This window comes from Momordica charantia (genome assembly GCF_013281855.1).
Source record: "Momordica charantia cultivar OHB3-1 chromosome 11 unlocalized genomic scaffold, Mcharantia_2.0 BLBB01000011.1, whole genome shotgun sequence".
NCBI classification, from domain to species: Eukaryota; Viridiplantae; Streptophyta; class Magnoliopsida; order Cucurbitales; family Cucurbitaceae; genus Momordica; species Momordica charantia.
Genome location: NW_028275159.1, coordinates 18,795,196 through 18,810,840, shown reverse-complemented (window position 1 = coordinate 18,810,840; position 15,645 = coordinate 18,795,196).

Here is a 15,645-nt window from a genome sequence, read left to right as displayed (position 1 = left end):
GAAATTTAGGAGAAGATAATTTCTTAATTGTTATGGAATGAAGTTTTGCTATGGTTAGGTTTGTGGAGCCCATGGTGTATAATATTTTATTTTGAAATTATTAGTAAAGCAGAAAGATTTACATGAAAGGTATGTTACACACGATTGTTAGAAAGAGATATATTCACGCTTCATCAAATTTCCTATATAGCCTCAAAACCATATCTAATTATTATTATCAGTATCATTTATAAATTGGACCATTTCCAAGTTAATATAATTAATTTACAAATGAACCATTATTTTATTCTAAAGCAGATAATGAAATCAGAAATAAATAAATAAATAAGAAAGACAATAATATTTTTTCAAAATATATTTTCGATGCGATGATATGTGGAGATTCGAACTCACCACTTTTTTTTATATGTTGTAATATATTTAACAATAAAATCTTAAAATTTAGTTGTAGACTGATATCTCAAGCCAGATTATGTCCATCGAGGCACCACCTACCCTAGTTGTCTGGGGAACCATGTGTTGTTCAGATTTTAATATTTACTATTATTTATTATAGAAATTTTAACTTTTAAATAAGATAATTATTTTGAGAAGTTTCTCTTATAATATATCAAGTTAAGAGAAAACATGATTGAGGAGATGTTAAATTATTATTTAATTTATTTTTGTACTGAGTTTGTTGATTTAAAGTACTACCTCTAACTATATTCTCACAATGCAACTTATACGACATGGTTTTTATTTCTTTACTCTTTATGTTCTTTCTTTTGATCTTTTAAGAATAAGGGATTAGTACATAGATAGTCTATTTAGAAATCATAATTACGTAAAAAGATAGAAAAATATAGAATTTACACTTTTGTCATCAAACAATCGCTAATTAGATGGTACCCATAACACAAATTACTAATATATCCTTAGGATCCATCTCAATATTAAATAATTATTAAAATTTAGAATTAGTAAATTGAGAGGTCAAATATCTTAAAATGTGCTAATCATACTTTCCAAAATTAAAAAATCTCAAAATCCCAAAAACTCATCCATTTTCGAAACACACCCCTTTCTTCTTCCTCGTTTTTCTTTTCTTCCTCCGACCATCGGTTTTCCTTCCTCCATTCATCTTCTCCGACCGTCTGCCTTCCTCTCCGGCCGACCCCGCTTTTCTTTGTCGCAAGAGCATTTCATCTCCGGCCGCCTTTGAAAAGAGATTTACGTCGGTTCTTATTCTCTGGGCGTTTCTGCCTGCCTTCGTCTCCGGCCGACGTTTGCCTGCCTTCATCTCCGACCGCCTCTATTTTTCTCAGTCGCTAGAGTAGTTCCTCTCCACATTGAAAGGTTTGCATTCCAACGGATGTTTTCAATTTCTGATTTGGTGTGAAATATTGTATATGTGAGAATATATAGTATAATGATTTGATTAGGATATATCGTATAACTCAACTTGTATATATGCAGATATGCGGATATATACTATAGTAATTTTGAATGTATATGTGCGGATATATAGGTGAATATATCTTATAACTCAACTTGCATATATGTGGATATGTGGATATATACTATAGTGATTTTGAATCTATATAAGTGGATATATACTGTGATTTTTAATATATTTTTTGAATATGCGGATATATGTTTATTGAGACTTCAAAATATGTTTATGTGATTTTGAATTATCTTTGAAGATTGAGCACCAATGTGGGAGTGAATTAAGAGAAAATCAATCTTATTGAATGAGTAAATTAAAGTTTTGAAGTAGTGAATTAAGCGATTTGGGTTGAAAATTAGTATGGGGCCCAGAATAATTAATGAATTGTGATAATAATTTATGCAATTAAATCTTTTATATTTCAAGGAAAACAAATAACTATAATAAATGTAAAGGCACTAAATAAGGGTAAAATCAAAATTAAAATAAAATCCTACATGCAGAAATCTAAAAGTGTAAAATTAGAAAAATTTAGACATTTATGTAAATGAGTTTCTAAAACAGCCCCGCGAAGACATTATCTCTAAGAATAATTGGTTAAGAAAAGGGGTGTACTTTGTTGTTGAGTTTTGAGCTCAACCTGGCTAAGTGTAGCGATTTAGTTGGGTTATTGCATCCTTGAGAGGATAGGTCAGAGAAGAGACCTGCTTGACTAGTGATTGATAAAGAAAAACACACGCAAATGACTTGAATCTTCTTAAAGAAGTGAGACACATGTACATCAACCTAATTAGGTGTTTATTTTTCAATATTTATTCCAATTACGTCTCTTATTTGTAATTCTCCCAACAGTTTTTAATGAGACATTGCTTATTTATAGAGTCTACTCGTGAAAGATCTAAATGAGATTATATTTTAAGTTGTCTTGTTAGATAATTTTTATGATTAGTATAATACTACTTTCACATCTGCCATGACAATATGGAAAGCCATTGTAGAGTAAATATGATACTGAAGAGGTAGGGGTTGTTGGAGGGCAAACTCATCAAGGCCGACCTGTTGGAAGAAGGTCAAGTGCCGACCTGGCAGGTCAGGATACAGTGCTTAGGCGCATACGAGAGCACCCAAAGTGCCATACCTTGAGACAAGAAGGATCCCGAGTAGTCTGTTTGGACCGGCAGTCCTTCACTTGTCACCTACCCGAGGAGGTGGGACAGATAGCTACCCCTATTACCGCTATAAATACACCACTACTTCACAAGTCCAGGTATGAAAAATCTGTCTGAAATTGATCTGTCTAAGCTAAGATTCCAAACTGACTTAGGTGTCGGAGTGTCCTACCTGTTCTTGCAAGTACCATCGAAGAATCTTGCTCCGAACAGCTCTCACCAACCTCACAAGTCGTGTCTTAGGACTTGGTAGATTTTTGCATTAACAATTGGCGCCGTCTTTTGGATCGCTGTCATCGCCCGATCGCTCTGCACTCAAGCTATGGCGGAAGGTTCCCAAACCTCAAACAATCGAGAGCCTGAAGCTGAGGACGATCACCAGGTTCTAAGGACCCAAAGGCACGAATTGAAGTGTACAAGTTGCCAAATGCCAGAAAGTCGAAGACCAGGGTAGACTCGAAGAGGTCGAGGTCTCGAATCCAAATCGAAATGGCCATCGACTCCCAGGACGAGATGGACACCATGAGAGCTCAAGTGGCGGTATTGACAGAAGCCTTGCAAGTGGAGGGATTACCGCTCCTCGAGCTGCTAGAACTCAAGTTCCAACGCGACCCGAGGAGAGGTAAGGCAAAAGTAACCAGGCTGGACCAAGAAAAGTCAGTGGGTCCGAACCCATCAAAGCTAATCTTGGGAGGAAACGACCGAGTTCGGGCCAATGACGATCTCTGCTCACATCCCTCCTCGCCAAATGGCAAACATCTTAGAAAAGTCTTGAATCATAAGTATTCAGTCAAGAAGGCCGAACGATCGACTAGATCGGAGTCGATTAACAATGAGGAGTGGCAACTGCAGTTCGAGTAGTTGAAGAAGGAGCTGCGGGGAGAGATCGAAAATAACCTCAAGAAAGCTTAGGGTAAGCCCATGTCGGAGGACGACGAGCCGGAAGAACCACCTTTCACCCAAGCCATCTTGACCACCTCGATATATTCAAGAGGAAAATTCTCTAGGTTCGACAAATATGACGGGTCTGCCGACCCGATGGATCGCGTCGTAACTTACGAGTCTCTATGTACTTTCACGCGTATCCAGACTTGATGAAGTGTCGCGCGTTCTCCATTACACTGCAAGGCTTAGCTAGGAAATGGTATCGACAACTCTTGTCCCACTCAATTTCTTAATGGAAATAGATCCGCAAGACCTTCATCGCCTAGTTTGCAGTACAACAGGCGACTCAACACTCCACCAGATACCTCCTCACAATAAGGCAAGGCAAAGAGGAGAGCTTTCGGGATTATGTGAAGAGATTCCTTACTGAGCATATTACAGTTTCAATGAAGAGTTCGCCTGCTCGGCATTTGCTTCAAGAGTAAGACATGAACCACTCAAATGGTCTTTGGCGAATAAGCCCGAACAGACCATCAAGGCCAGCATCAAACGGGCAAGGAAATTTATGCAAGACAACGGGCTCATCTAGTCTCAAGAAGACCGACCTGTCGGAACAAGTTCGTCGAGAGAGAGGAACGGTCGAGACAATGTAAGAAAGATGTCATCCCATTACCAACAACGAGATCGCAACTCCGAACAATTCGAGTGTGACAGATCCGAACAATCCCATTACCACCAGAGGCAACACCCGAAGCATGACAGATCCGAACAATTAGTGCTTCACATCTTTGAATGTCCTGTTAGCAAAAATCCTAGCCATCATACAAGACTCGAAGCTCGACCTCCTCACGGAGCTGAATCCCATGCACCAAGACTCTAGAAGCGCAACAGGTCAAAGTTTTGTCACTTCAACAAAGACTAGGGGCATGATACTTTCGTTGATACGACCTAAAGAGGCAAATTGAAGGCCTCATCTAGAAGGGGTACTATAAGAAGCACATGGGACGAGCTCCCAATGGAGGAGGAAGTGGAGACGGTGGTTCCAAGAGGGAGAAGATGGAAAGGGAGAGATTTCGGTCTCCCACTAAGCGCATGGACCGACCTGCCATCATCAACATTATATTCAGAGAGCCAAGTAGAGGCCAAATGGGAAACAAGCACAAGGCTTTAGCCCGAGAAGCGCGCTATGAGGTGTGCGTGAGCTTAGCACAGCTCGTCCCTCACAAGATCACATTCTTAGAGAAGGACCTCGAAGGCCTGCATCATCCTTAAGACGACTGCCTGGTCATTGTGGCTCAAATCGACCACGTGACAATTAAACGGGTACTGGTCGATGGAGGAGCATCAACTAACATCTTGTTCTTTTCTACTTACATTGCTTTGGGATGGGAGCGGGGCCAACTGAGGCCTAGCCTCCCACTCCACTGGTCGGTTTTACAAGAGAACTAGTCACCCTTAAAGGATGAATAGAACTCCTTGTCAGCTTGGGAAAGGGAGATCACCAAGTCTCAAGGATGGTAGAGTTCATGGTGGTCGAGGCTAAGTCAGCATACAAAGTAATATTCGGTCGACCTATCATCCACAACCTGAAAGTTGTTCCATCTACACTGCACCAGATGATGAAGTACCCAACCCCCAAGGGAGTTGGGATAATACGAGGCGAGCAAAAGACCTCCAGGGAGTGCTATGCAGTAGCCCTTAAACCAACTTGCAACACCATCACTAGGGGCCTCAATCTCAAAGAAACTGGATCAATCGACGAGCGAGGTCGCAGAGAACTTGCGGAAGACTTGGAACTCGTCCCATTACTCAGCCTAGAGAAACATGGGAGCAGCAGCACGAAGCTTGGGGTCACCGAGAAAGAAGAGCTCGTTCATTTCTTGAAGAGCAACACTGACGTATTCGCCTAGTCGCATGAAGACATGTCTGGGATTGATCTCGATATAATGGTGCACCGCCTTAATGTAGACCCTTATGTGCGACTTGTAAAACAAAAAAAAAACGACCTATAAATGCTGAATGAAGCGCAGGTATTGTTGAAGAAGTTCAAAAATTTTTAAAAGCTGAATACATCAAGAAAGTTAATTACCCTACGTGGCTCTCGAATATAGTGTTAGTCAAAAAATCAAACAAAAAATGGAGGATGTGCGTAGACTTCACTAACTTAAACAAGGCGTGCCCAAAAGATAGCTTCCCTCTCTCTCGAATCGACCAGCTAGTCGACGCAACAACAGGTCACGAGCTCTTAAACCTCATGGACGCTTACTCAGAATATAACTAGATTAAGATGCACATCCCTGACAAGGAACACACCTCCTTCATTATCGATCAAAGCCTTTACTGCTATAAGGTAATGTCGTTTGGGCTGAAGAACGCTGGAGCAACCTACCAGCGTATGGTTAACCATATGTTCGTCGGCCAAATAGGACAGAATATGGAAGTATATGTGGATGACATGCTTGTGAAGAGCAAGCAAACGACCTCCCACATAGTTGACCTGATGGAGACATTAGAGGTCCTCCGGAAGTATCAGATGAAGCTCAATTTGGAGAAGTGCGCGTTTGGAGTCTCTTCTGGCAAATTCTTAGGCTTCATGGTCAACAAGTGCCGGGAGGCGAACCCTGAGAAAATTCGAGCTGTGTTGGACATGTAGCCACCTCATAACTTGAAGAAACATCAACATCTCAATGGGCGAGTTGCGACACTAAACCGCTTCATGCCACCATTTACAGATAAGTGTCTGTCGTTCTTCACGGTTTTACAGAAGAATGAACGCTTCGAGTGGATGCCCGAATGCCAAATGGATTTCGATGAGCTCAAAAGTTACCTAAGCTAAACTCCGTTATTGTCAAAGCCGCTACCCGCGACGAGCTCATCCTGTACCTCGTAGTATCAGCTTGCCTGGTAAGTTCAACTCTGATGAGGGAAGGCACAGGTTGGTAGAATCAAGTGCTTAGGTGCATACGAGCGCACCCAAAGTGCTACACCTTGAGACAGGGAAGATCCAGAGAAGTCTGCTTGGATCGATGGTCCTTCACTTGTCACCTACCCGAGCAGGTAAATACCCTGATGGGATAGATAGCTACCCCTCTACTATAAATACACCACCACTTCACAAGTCCAAGTATGAAAAATCTGTCGGAAGCTGATCAACTATGAAAATTCTGTTTGAAGCTAATCTGTCTAAGCTCAGATTCCAAACTAACTTGGGCGTCGGATTGTCCTACCTGTTCTTGTAGGTACCATAAAAAAAGCTTGCATCGACCTCACAGGTCGCGTCCCTGGACTTGGCAGATTTTTGCATCAATAGGGGTGAAAAAATATGTTGTTTCTTTTGCTTTAAGATGATAGATGGAAAATCTATAACCCAAGACACATCAAATGAAGGCTTTTCGAAAGAAAAATAAATAAAAATAAAAGAAAGAAGAAAAACTGTAGATTTCTTACTATAAGAATAGACTTTGTTTGTATGACTTCTGTTATGGAGAACAAAAACGACCTGAAACGGGACAAGGAGTTGAAATCTGAGATCATTGATTGGGGGAGACCGGCCCGTGACGTAACGGGCCGGTCCAAAGAGCGACCTAATGCCGGGGCAGAGAACGAGGAAAGCGACTGGCGGAGAACTAACCGGGCCGAGAGGGCTCGGTCCCGACCCCTGCTCGGTCTCGACCCCTTCTCGGTCCCGACCACTTCTCGGTCTTGACCACTTCTCGGTCCCGACCACTTCTCGGTCCCGACCACTTCTCGGTCCCGACCACTTCTCGGTCCCGACCCCTTCTTGGTCCCGACCCCTTCTCCGTCTCGACCACTTCTCGGTCCCGACCCCTGCTCGGCCCGCGACCCATCCCATGAATCTCCTACCTACGAGCTACGATCCCTCGGGCCCTGTGGAGCCGAATTAGGGTTTGGCTACGAAGGTTCTGGAATCATCTTCACGGCTATAAGTAGCAGTGAGATCCAACCTTGAAAGGGGGTGACTAATCCTTAGCTAATTATTTTCTCAACTCTCCCTCGCTAACTTAAGCATCGGAGCCCGTGTGACTAAGGTCACACCGGTTTAGATAGGTTTGATTTTGCAGGTATCGGTTCCCTTATCATCGAGTTTGGTGTGTGCGAGAAGAAGAGCCGGAGGGTCGAAATCCACGTATCAACAATTGGCGCCGTTTGTGGGGAACGATACAGTAAAGCGAGCTGTGTCGAAGTGAAATCTCGATCTGAGGTGAAATTTCGATCCGAGGCGTGTAGAGTACAGCGGCTGACAATTTAGGCGAGGTAGGACCGAGCCCTGATCGTCGACTTGGTCCGAAAGCGACATGAAACCTGATGAGAGCCATCGATGCTTAGAAAAGAAGAGCCTGAAAGAAGCGGCCGATCACTTAGATGAGGCAAGACCGAGCCCTGATCGTCAACTTAATCCGACCACCCTTGACGGAGGAGAACCAACATCGGGCCTGAATAAAGCGACAGACCTCTTGGGAAAGGCATGGTCGAGCCCTGGTTATCGACTTAATCCGACCACCCTTGATAGGGGAGAACCAGCGACGGGCCTGAATAAAGCGACAGACCTTTCGGGAGAGGCAAGGCCGAGCCCTGGTAATCGACTTAATTCGACCACCCTTGACAGGGGAGAACCGGCTGAGGATGTAGAATCTGTCCCTCTAACCGCCGAAGATCGACGGGTCAACATCGGAACCAAGTTATGGTACATCGACTCAACGTCGACGAGAGCTGTAAGCCAGTGAAACAGAAGCATCGCGCGTTCAACCAGGAAAGGAACGAGATTGTAGCTAAACAGGTGGATGAGCTACTGAAAACAGGCTTCATTCGGGAAGTGCATTATCCCCAGTGGATATCCAACGTAGTGCTGGTAAAGAAGCCAAACGGCAAATGGAGAATGTGCATCGACTTCACGGACCTAAATAAGGCATGTCCAAAGGATTCTTTTCCCTTGCCTTGAATAGATCAACTGGTTGATGCCACTGCAGGGCATGAAAGATTGAGTTTCATGGAGGCCTACTCTGGATATAATCAAATCAAGATGCATGTACCGGATCAGGAGAAAACGTCTTTTGTCACGAGTCGAGGCTTGTATTGCTACACTGTGATGCCGTTCGGATTGAAAAATGTAGATGCAACCTACGAACGAATGGTGAATCGGATGTTTGCAACCTTAATCGGCAAAAATATGGAAGTCTACGTAGACGACCTGTTGGTAAAGAGTCGAAAGAACGAGCGACACGAGAAGGATTTGACAGAAGCATTCGACATTTTGCGAAAGTACAAGATGAAGCTGAATCCCACCAAATGCACGTTTGGAGTGACCTCAGGCAAGTTCCTGGGATTTTTAGTACATCAAAGGGGAATCGAAGCCAATCCAGATAAGATCAAAGTTGTTCTGGAGATGGATCCACCTAAGACTCTAAAGCAGCTGCAGAGATTCAATGGAAGGATAGAAGCACTCAACAGATTTGTTAGTCGTTCAACTGACAAGTGCCTGCCTTTCTTCAAAATCTTAAGGAAGAAAGGGCAATTTGAATGGACGGAAGAGTGTGAGGCTGCCTTTAAGAAGCTGAAACAATACCTGGGGGCAGCTCCACTCCTCTCAAAGCCGATCGTGGGTGATGAACTCTACTTATACTTAGTTGTATCCAACACTGCAGTGAGTTCCGCGTTAATAAAGGAAGAAGATGGACGACAGTCTCCAATCTACTACACAAGCAAAGCAATGGTAGATGCAGAGCTTAGATACCCGCAAATGGAGAGGCTGGCATTGGTACTGGTCACTTCAGCTCGGATACTATGCCCGTATTTCCAAGCTCACAAAATAATTGTCCTCACCAACTTTCCCTTACGACAGATCTTGCAAAAGCCAGACACTTCTGGACGACTGGTAAAGTGGGCTGTAGAGCTCAGCGAATACGACATTGACTATAAGCCAAGAGCTGCCATACAAGGGCAGGCTGTGGCAGACTTCATAGCGGAATTAACACCAACAGAACCTCAAGTATATAGTATCGACCCACAAGTGGTTGAGGAAGAGCAACTCTGGACACTCTACGTAGATGGGTCCTCAAATTTTCGAGGATGCGGGGCAGGACTCCTACTAATCTCTCTAGATAAAGAAAGATTCAAATATGCGCTGCGATTCAGCTTTCATGCATCCAACAACGAAGCCGAGTATGAAGCTCTACTAGCAGGACTAAAAGTGGCCAGGTACGTGGGGTCAGGAACATACTGATACTCAGTGATTCACAGCTGATTGTAGGTCAGGTAAGAGAGGAATTCCAGGCTAGAGAACCGCGAATGGCGAAATACCTTTCACAGGTAAGAAACCAGCTCGACCAGTTCTCAAAATATGAGATTCGACAAATTCCACGTGCTCAAAACGTTAACGCCGATGCGTTAGCTCGACTAGCTGCAGCTTATGAAACCGACCTAGGCAGAACTGTACCAGTCGAGATTTTACCTGGGCCAAGCATAGAAGCTTAGGAAGCCATGGATATCGACGATCAAGGGCAACCAGAAGAAAACTGGAAGAGCCCTTTGATCAAATATTTGAGAGACGGGATCCTGCCTACTGAAAAGATAGAGGCCCAGCAGCTACAACGACGAGCGGCCAGATATGTGCTTAAAGATGACAATCTATACAAAAGAGGCTACTCGTTGCCGCTTTTAAAATGTCCAACGCCCGATGAAGCCGACTACGTCATGAGAGAGATACATGAGGGTGTTTGTGGGAGCCATTCTGGAGCACGATCCCTAAGTCATAAAATAGTTCAACAAGGGTACTACTGGGCGACCATGCTGAATGACACGAAGCAATTCACCAAAAAATGCGACAAATGCCAACGATTTGCAACAATACCTAGACAACCGCCAGAGCCTCTAACAAGCATAATGAGTCCTTGGCCCTTTGCTCAATGGGGAATAGACCTTATAGGGCTTCTCCCACTAGGAAAAGGCCAGACCAAATTTGCAGTAATGGCAGTCAACTATTTTACTAAATGGGCCGAAGCCAAGGCCCTAGCGACAATTACTGAGAAAAAGATCACCGACTTCATCTGGAAGAACATAATTTGCCGCTTCGGAATACCCTACACCATTATCAGTGATAATGGGAAGCAGTTCGACAATGCTGCCTTTCGAGAATTTTGCAGGGAGTTGGGCATTAAGCACATCTGTTCCTCGCCTGCACATCCGCAGGCTAATGGGCAGGTAGAAGCAGTCAACAAAATCATCAAAAGAACTCTAAAGACCAGATTAGAAAAGCTCAAAGGGTTGTCGGCAGAGGAACTTCCCAATGCGTTATGGGCCTACAGAACAACACCTTGTACTTCGACAGGAGAAACGCCATTTTCATTATCATTTGGCTCTGAAGCGGTAGTGCCAGTCGAAATTGGACTCCCCTCCCCAAGGGTAGAGCAGTTCAGTCTACTTGACAACAACGAATCCGTAAAGCTCAACCTCGACCTATTAGAAGAACATCGAGAATACAGCACAGCTACAAACGGCTGAATACAAAAATCGAATAGCTCGATACTACAACTCAAAGGTTAAGAAACGTGACTTTAAAGAAGGTGACTGGTGTTAAGAAAGGTTATGCCCAATACTAAAGATTCAACTAGCGGTGCGTTCGGGCCGACATGAGAAGGCCCATACAAAGTCACTAAAGTGGTGCGAATAGGCACTTATGCTTTAGAAGACTAACGGGGGAAGGCCTTACTACATCCGTGGCACGCCTAACACCTCAAAAGATACTACCACTAGTTCGACATATTTCTCGACATTTCTATGTTTCTCCATTATTTGGACCAACTAAGCTTATTGTAACTAAATCTTCGACAAGACGATCTTCCTACTAATAAAGTATTCGACATTCGACGTGATACTTGAGTTTTTATGTTCATTCTGAAGTAAGTTTCTCAAACAGGGGGCATCATATGAATATCTACATATCTACGACCTGAATATATACATATCTACGACCAATCAAGAAACTCAAAACTGGGACGGACCTAGAAGCAGGCTGATAAACTAAAAGCCAATCAGTGAAACTAGGGAAAAGAATCCCGCATGCGTACAGGCCCAGCAAGGTTAAAACAGAAAACAGACAAGCCTAACCGATCAACGAAACCCACGGGTAGAAAATCATATGGCAAAAGTCAAAATAGGTTAAAAACCCGAGGGTGTTGATTTAACTTGGGGTAAAAAACCGGCAGAAGCCAAATATGTTAGAAACCTAAGGGTACCGACTAAACTCAGGGTATAAAAGCCATTGGCAAAAACCAAGTGGGTTAGAAACCCGAGGGTAAACCCTGAGGTATAAAACATGGGCAAAAGCCAAATAGGTTAGAAACCCAAAAATATCGACATTAGTTATGTTAAAGTTAGATCCCAAGGCCAAAAGTAAATGGTTTAAACTCAGATGAGAATAAAACCAGGCTCAGGAGACTTGATTATGGTCAACGAAAATTGGAAAAAACTTCCAATTCATGAATAGTATCGACAAGTTCAACGCACAAAACAGTGGCAGGAACCAAGCACTAAAATCAAAAATGGGATCAAAAGCTTTTGGTAGAAGCCCTGTGCTTAGCAACGTTCTCATTTTTAGCCACTGATATACGATGATCTCGCGGTAACGACAAGCGACAGTACTCTCAAAACAAAGATCTTTACACAATTATTCGTCTTCTTTTTTAGAGTGGGGGCCATTGTTATGGAGAACAAAAACGACCCGAAACAGGATAAGGAGTTGAAATCTGAGATCATTGATTGGGGGAGACCGGCCCGTGACGTAACGGGCCGGCCCAAAGAGCAACCTAACGCCGGGGCAGAGAACGAGGAAAGCGACTGGCGGAGAACTAATCGGGCGGAGAGGGCTCGGTCCTGACCCCTGCTCGATCCCCACCCCTTCTCGGTCCCGACCACTTCTCGGTCCCAACCCCTTCTCGGTCCCGACCACTTCTCGGTCCCGACCCCTGCTCGGCCCGTGGCCCAGCCCATGAATCTCCTACCTACGATCTACGATCCCTCAGGCCCTGCGGAGCCGAATTAGGGTTTGGCTACGAAGGTTCTGGAATCATCTTCACGGCTATAAGTAGCAGTGAGATCCAACCTTGAAAGGGGGTGACTAATCCTTAGCTAATTATTTTCTCAACTCTCCCTCGCTAACTTAAGCATCGGAGCCCGTGTGACTAAGGTCACACCGGTTTAGATCGGTTTGATTTTGCAGGTATCGGTTCCCTTATCATCGAGTTTGGTGTGTGCGAGAAGAAGAGCCGGAGGGTCAAAATCCACGCATCAACAACTTCTACGATAGAACTTGATTAATAAGAAAAATGAAAGTAAACAAGATCATAATCATGTTATATATGGTCAAATATTTTCCAATAAAAAATTTCTTCTGAGAAAAAAAGATTGTCGTACCAAAATATTGGTTCTCATTCTGTGAAAACATATGCATTGAATTTCATACAGGATCAAAAAATAATTTTGCAAAAACAACATTGTGGTTTTAGAAATTCTTGTCAAAATCAATTAAATTTAAATCATTCTACTTGCTTCATGAATCTCAGGCATAAATTTTATTTACCCTAGACATTATCGCTAGTTTTAATGATAAGCTCAAATTAATTTGTTTTGTCATAGTATAGTTGGGCGTACATTGCATGAATTATCATAAATCACGAGCATACACTAATAAATATTGTTATGGATAGGAAAAATCCATATTTTCTACAATTTAAACAAAATTTATTTAAAGAGTTCAAAAGGCGAAGATATCCAAATGACCTTCAGATTTTCTATAAATCCAGGAGAATATATCGTGATGGTCTTAAGATTTTCTTTAGACTGAAGAGAATATTTCATATTGACTTTAAGTTTTTCCCTCTATAAATAGATGGAAAATGCTCGTAATTGAGGGAAGCGACAAAAACTCTACTATTTACTAAGTTTCATATTAAACTCCAATTATGACTTAAGCATTGGAGTGTGTAGCTAGCACCACATGACCACACCAGTGTGTAACTCTTTCATTTTGTAGGTTTCATCGATCCCTTTTATTCTATAAACTGGTGCAAATTTGGTAATCATGATAGGCCAAATTCTGCATCAACATTTGACACGGTCGATGGAGAAGAAAGAAAAAATGCTTAAACATAGTGATCAAGCAACAAAAGTCGTAGAAGCAATGCTCAAAGGAGTACTCAAACAATGAAAATGGTGTTAAAGTAATAAAAACGACCGAAGCAGTATTAAAGCAACATAGTTCGACACAAATAGAATATGGGGAAACAGGAAAAAAATATGGTCTTTAAATAGACATTAAAGATTTTGGTGAATGATTTTTTGTAAATAACAAAATGCACTTTCTCTCTCTTCATTTAAAAAAGAAAGGAAAAAAATATTTTGTGGCATCCTCTTCTTTGGAAAGCAAAGGCCAAAGTTTTATTTCTCTCTCTCCATTTGTTCAACCGTCATCTCCCCTTAATCCCCATCGACACAAAGGACAATGAGTGGTGCGCGAACCCCAGCCCTCTCCCTTGAATTCTTCTCTTGCGAGTAGAACCCGAACAACAATGTGTGAAACTATTGTGCAGCCTCCCTCTTAGGAACAAATCGACAACTCAAGGACTCCTCTGTAACATTTTCATTTAACAGCACTTGAACCTATGAGCTACGACAAACAATAACTCCAGACAACCCGTTCTTCGATTATTCGATGGAACACAACAGCACAGCACCAGATTCAGCTATCCACGATGACGAGCAATAGATCTCTCGTGATAGATCCATAGAAGACTCGATGGTGGGCACCCTTGACAGTTCCCCCTATGACCCATATCAACTTAGATCCGAGATCCATGGCAGTTTTCCTCCATTACAACAACTTTTAGCCAGTGACTCGCGTCGACGCACAAGCAATCTTTTGGCGAGCCTAGATTTGTGTCGCCCAACCTACCAACAGTGATATTTTTTCTTCGCCAGTGACGACTCGCAACGGTTCTCCGTGAATGATGACTCTGGTTGTGACGATGTCCTTGACAACTACATGACGGATAACTCTCCTAAAGAGAGTTAATTGTACCTATAAATTGCATGAAATGGCTAAAGTTAATCTGTTCTAGCCCCAAATGTTCGGCGAGTGTGCTTGAATTAAAAGATAAATCAGTGTCTCGCATGACTAAGAGTTTAATGTTAGCACTCAATTAAATGATCTGATTTTGAACATTTTGCTGCAGTTGTGATGATGCTACAACATCAGTTCCAGAAAAGACAAAAAGCAGTAAGCTAGCAGTGAACGGGCTTCCAACGGCATTTACCACACTAATTAGAGGTTTTTACCCAAGAGTGAAAGTTAGGTCCCTCAAGGCTTGTGTTGTTGCCTATACTAGAATGAGGTATAAATGCAAACGAGAGGAGAAGCCTCCAAGAGACACAGACTCCAAGAAAATTCTTTTGGTTCATTCTTGAAGGAATCCACCCTCACTCCAAGAAAATCTCTCCAAACCGTTAGAGAAAGTCAAGAGGAGAAGAAGACTAACACCAATAGCTGAAAAGAGGTCGAGAACTCTTATTGGGAGCTGATCTTCAGCTCCATTTCTTCATTTTAGAATCTTTGTATTGTTTTTATTCCTACATTTTGTTTGACTCACCTTATGGCATTGTCTATCTAATCAACTTGTGTAAGGGGAACATGTTCTAAACTCAGTTTCTGGGCTGTAACTTTGCTGTTTGCTTTAATGAAAGTTTGCTTTGAGTTGAAGTTGTTTTATCACTCTATTTTCAATGTACTTAATCACCATGTTGAAATACCTCTTTGATAATGTTTGGAAAAATGTATTAAGGAGCGAAACCCTTCATCTTGGGCTAGAGTCTACTTGAGTTTAGTGTGTGGTGACTTAAGGATGAACATCACCTAGCTTGATCTAAAAAAAAACTGTGCATATATGTTGTTAATGTTTGTCTATGAGTGTTAGTAGTAGAAAATCTGGGGTGTTTGGAAGAACATCTTGTCTGTTTGACCACTGCATTCACCCCATTAATGTTGCTGCATAGTTAGGGTGGCCCAGAGGAGTCGACTTTCTCTCCCCCTTGTGCCTTTATTTTCATAAGACCTTATATAGTGATTGTGGATGTGTGGTAACTCTAGCG